At 52.1% G+C, this 5,528-nt stretch overlaps 1 pseudogene; it reads left to right on the forward strand.

The window, feature by feature from the left end:
* The first annotated feature begins 639 nt into the window (after positions 1–639).
* On the forward strand, positions 640–2,056 carry LOC123048129 (cytosolic sulfotransferase 5-like; annotated as a pseudogene).
* Positions 2,057–5,528: the final 3,472 nt, after the last annotated feature.

A 5,528-nucleotide genomic window follows, 5' to 3' on the forward strand; every position in this document is an offset into this window, starting at 1 on the left:
TGGGAGGAAAGGTTTTCCCGGGCCTCCAATGTGGGCGGCATGGGAGGCTCAAAATTGAGTACCATATTGAGAATTTTTATGTTTGTAAGATCGCATTAGTCTATCTTTATGTGGTATTGGTAAGTAGTCCAGTTAGATCGTTCACGTGTCATATTTGTTGTTACCTGCAAAAAAATATATTTGTTGTTAATCTTTTTAGAGAACCACTTTGTTTTCAAATCCTAGGTCTGCTAGGTTGTTCAGATTTGTAGTTATCTGTTATCATATCTCACGTCTGTAAGCAAGAACCTCATCCTTGTCCGCCGCAAAAAGAAAAAAAAACCCTCACCTTAATGAGTGTGGCTATGACTCAGTCAAGTGATATACATATAGTATATAAAAATAAAAAATACATAAGATTGAAGAAATATAGCATGGACTAAGATGTAGTCTTATTCAACTGAGACTTAGCAAAATTATTTTTTAATCCTATATAAAGCATAGTTTTAAATAGCCTTTTCAGTATGGTGCCGCTAAATGGTCGCCTTCACAAATAGCTCCGCTATAGCTCTGCTATAGCTGATTTAGAGGTCCGCCGTTATTTTCCATAGCTCGCTATTTAAAACATTGATATAAAGACGTAACCAGCGGTAGGCTGAAACTTACATTCATATCGCAGGCGCGGGGCACCATGGGTTCTTCTAAGGCCGCAGAAAAACAAGAAGAATCGTTTGCACCGGTGGACGCCGCCGTTAGCCCGCACGCTGACATACCGGGGATCATGTCGTCGCTGCCCGTAGAGCTTGGTTTCCCGCCCTACGCAATGCGGTGGTACCGCGGCTTCTGGCTGACGGAGCGGTGCCTCAAGGCCCTCGCCCCGTCCCACGCGCGCTTCAGGCCGCGTCCCACCGACGTGCTCATCACCAGCTTCCCCAAGTCCGGCACCACCTGGCTCAAGGCCCTCGCCTTCTCCGTTCTCAACCGCGAGGCCTACCCGCCGAGGTCCGCAGGCGCCGACCACCCGCTCCACCGGGGCAGCCCCCACGACCTGGTCGGCTTCATCGAGCACAGCCCCGACCTCCTCGTCACCGGAGAAGAGGAGCTGTACCAGCATCTCGCTTCTCCCCGGCTACTCGCCAGCCACCTCCCCTACTCCCTCCTGCCCCGCGGTATCACGGCGGATGGCTCAGAATGCAAGGTCGTGTACGTGTGCCGGGACCCCAAGGACACGCTGGTCTCCTTCTGGCACTTCCACGAGAAGACCCGAGCGGCGCTGCAGCAGGTGCCTGGCATCGGCGGCGGCGCGTCGTTCCTCGCCACACCGACGTTCGAGGAGGCGTTCGAGCTCTTCTGCCAGGGTAAGACCGTGGCGGGTCCGCAGTGGAACCACGCGCTCGAGTACTGGGAGGCGAGCCGCCGGAGACCCGACCAAGTGCTGTTCCTCAGCTACGAGGACATGCTGCGCGACACGCCGGGGAACTTGCGGAGGCTGGCGGCGTTCGTTGGGTGGGTGCGCCTTCTCGCCAGAGGAGGAGACGGCTGGGGTGGTGCGCGACATCGTGGAGCTCTGCAGCTTGGGGACGCTCAAGGGGCTTGAGGTGAACAGGAGCGGGAGCACGATGCTGGGGCTCAAGAACGAGACCTTCTTCAGGAACGGGAAGGTCGGGGAGTGGAGCAGCTGCATGACGCTGGACATGGCGGCGCGGCTGGACGGGATCGTCTCGGAAGCGCTCAGGGGCTCCACGCTCAGCTTTGGCATGCAGTTCTAATGATTCAGCTTAATTAATACGAGTAGGTAAATGAGTCCCCCCAAAATGGCTTTGATGAACTTTAGTGCATGCATGGGGATTCCTCGTCCTTCTCCCTTCCGTATTTTTCACTTTCAGTCTGTGTTTGCTACAAATAATAAGAGCTCTTGTGTTCGTGCTCTTTTAATTAACAGTCATTATAGCGATTTTTAATAAAGAGAGGGATTAATCCGGAACCCAAGGACTTATTTGTTGTTTTTAATCCTATAAGGATAGCCTTGTTAGGGTTGCTCAAGTCTATTATGTGGCCTGTGGCCTTTTCGTAAAAGAAAAACCACTGCTATTTGGATAACTCATGCAAAATATAAGTACGATGTGCTCAAACTGTGCGTATGGACTAAAGAGTAATGCTACATCTACAGGAAATTACGGGGGAGAGGAGTTTACAGGGTGACGAGGCATTCTTTTATTAGTCAATTTGGGAGGCACCGGCCCACTACAGGAAATTACTTGTAGGTGTAGGATTATTGAGGAACTAAGGGGCTGTTTGGTTCTAGGCTTAGGAGTGCCACACTTTACCATACAATGTTGCTAAACTTGACTAAGATTAGTTCTTCAAAATGAGAGCCACAAGTTGGCAAGCCTAAGGGAATCTTGCCACACTTTTTGTGTGTATGGGATGTGGGACCATAGTGTGGCTTGCCTAAGATGTGGCTTGAACCAAACACACACCTAAGTTGGTCAAACTTGCCTAACCTTAGGTGTGGCAAGCTTTGGTAAACTTAGTTTCAAACCAAACAGCCCCTAAATACTTAGTTACTTCCTCAGGACGGCGGCGCAAGCATCCAAGGGCAGCCTCTGGAAAACACCCCATCCTATTGGTGCATTATTCGGTCGAGTCTTATTTTTGTTTGTGATACTAAATCCCAATGTTGAGGAAATAGTTAACTCGTAGCTGCTCGCTAGGCTTGGGAGTAGGGATTAATCGGTCATTCGGCCTATTAACTGGATTAATTGGTTGACCATTAATCAGGTGAAATTGTGAACCCGAGAGGCACATTTTTTTGTATAGAGGAATTTGTTCAATAGAGGTTGAGTGCTATAAAAAAAATATAAATTGTAAATATGGAGCAAATGACACTGTTTTGTTTTCTCAATGGATCAATCATCAACAAGCATCCATGGGAATAAGGGGGAGTAGCAGCACATAGAGGGAGGAGAGGAAGCGGTGACACACGGGGGGAGGGGAAGTAGCGACGCGCCGATGAGGACCTGACCAACCACCATCTAGGTGGGGAGGGGATGAGAGAAGCGGGAGGGGTGGTAGGAGGGCCAAACCCTAACTATTTAGGAGCAGGCGGGGGTTGGGAGGGGTTACGGGCAAAATAATTGGGCTTTCTTTGCCCACAAGATAACAGACCAGCAACGATTAATCGGTTTGACAACCAATTAATCAGTCTGATAGGCCATTTAGTCGGCCTAACAAGTTAACGCGACGAATAGTTGCTATTCGAGTCGGCTACCTATGAGTAATGATTAACTAGCCCATTAACTGCACTAGTAGAAAACAGGATGACGATGGCATGTACCTAGGATAGGGTAATGGACCTGACGTGAACACCCTTCCCAAAGACATTACCTTAAAGTCTAGGACACTCAAAGGATAACACCATCGACCGACTGGAATCGCCTCAGAGTACATGTCACTCGACCGACAGTTCACTCGGATAACCCAATTCCATTCGACCAAGATATAATCATTCTAAAGTCCCTCAGGATGACAACGGTCAGGCGTTCACTCCGTAGTCTTAATGGTCATTTATATGACTTTATTACTGATGTTACCAGTAACGTCTCCTCTTTATGTACATTGAACCCTATGTAACAGGGGATGGCCGGGGTCCTGGCGCACTCTATATAAGCCACCCCTCCTCTGGGACAAGGGTTCACACCCCCTGTAACTTCACGCATAATCCAATCGACCAGCCTCCGGGCACCGAGACGTAGGGCTGTTACTTCCTCTAAGAAGGGTCTGAACTCGTAAATCTTGCGTGCACAACTTCACCGTAGCTAGGATCTTGCCTCCTCCTACTTACCCCCCATTCTACTGTCAGACTTAGAACCACGACAGTTCGCGCCTACCGTGGGGCAGGTGTCTTAGCGACTTTCCGATGGGGTTGCGATTTTTTCTGATTCCTATCATCATGGTTTCCGGCGGTGGATTGGTTGAGGGCCGCGAGATCCGTCTCGGCGCGCTCGTCTTCATCGCCGACGACTCTGCCTGGCTCCAGGAGGCCCCCCTCGACGTCGAGGCGCTCCCCGTCCGCAGGGCGACACACTTCCATGCATGCGTTCGCGGCGTCCTTCTGCGGCAGCCGTCGACTCATCTTCACTCCCCGTTGTTTGCCGTCGCAAGGGATCCGGTCGGTCACGGCTTAAGCAGTGGGTGAAGCATGCGGTGGCGCGTCAGTCGGCCACCCCTCAAGTCGCGGCAATCGAGCCTGACGAATCTCTATGGCCTGTTCGACTGGCTCCGTCGAGACCCTGTCCGAGTGCGGCAGCAGCGACCCTGCGGCGGAGGTCCCCATGGTCGACATGCCGCGCAGCCCGCCTGGTTTCCGTCGCGGCAACGGCGGTGATGACGGCGGCGATCCGTCGCGTGTTCACGAGGAATACCACCCTGAAGCCCTCTCTTCGCAGTAGAGGGAGGAACTGCGCCGCCGCAACGTGGAGGCTCTCCACACTCCCATCATTGGAGAGACCTCCAAGGCTCGGGCTTTGGAGTCTGCGCGCTTGGCCATCTTCGCTGAGCGCACTCGACTGGAAAATCTTCAGCGTGCACTCGACGAACGCGCTCGGCAGCAGATCCCTGAGTCCAGTCGACGTCGACAATTGTTCCCGCCTGAGCCTCAGGTATACCGCACCCGATTCAGAATCTTACAATGGCAACTCGTATAGCAGACTCCATTTAGCCGTCCGAGTCAGAGGCAGGACGAGGTTTGATGCAGATCCGGGCCTTGCTCCGGGCAGCAGGAGAACAAAACATAGCAGTATCTCAGTCGCATAACAGAATTCATAGCAGATCTGTGGTGGCTGACACAGTCCAGTCGGTTCACAGCCCTAGATCGCCTCAGCGGCGTGAGGGACGTGGGCATCGCCAAGAGCAGTACTTGGGTCGGAACCACAAGCAGTACGATCATCGGCTCGGCCGTGATGACCGCCATCGAGTGCCTATGCCCCCTCCGAGGGGCGGATCATATGTGCCCCGGCATCATGATGACCGGCGCCCGTACAACGATGAGCGGAGGCAGCCAGTCGACCCCAAAGAGCCGGAATTTGATGCGAGATCAATTCTGGTGAAAGGTTTGGTCGACAGAAACCGAGCACACAAAGAGGGGCAAGACAGAGATCGCCCGACCGGAAGCAGAGTGCATGTTTCTGGTCCCGAGTGCTTTAGCAGAGTGATCAGAGCTGCAGACATCCCTCCCAACTTCAGGTTGGCGACCGGAATTAGTAAGTTCACTGGCGAGTAGAAGCCTGATACTTGGCTTGAGGATTACCGAGTGGCTGTACAGATTGGTGGTGGCAATGACGAGGTAGCTATGAAACACCTCCCCCTGATGTTGGAGGGTTCGACCGGAGCTTGGTTGAATCAGTTGGCCCCTGGCAGCATATTCAGCTGGGAAGAGTTAACCCGAGTGTTTGCCAGGACCTTTGAAGGAACTTGCAAACGATCTGCGGGGTTGACTGAACTACAGCACTGTGTTCAAAAGTCGAATGAAATTTTGAGGGACTATATCC

The sequence above is a fragment of the Triticum aestivum genome, chromosome 2D (assembly GCF_018294505.1).
Source record: "Triticum aestivum cultivar Chinese Spring chromosome 2D, IWGSC CS RefSeq v2.1, whole genome shotgun sequence".
NCBI lineage: Eukaryota > Viridiplantae > Streptophyta > Magnoliopsida > Poales > Poaceae > Triticum > Triticum aestivum.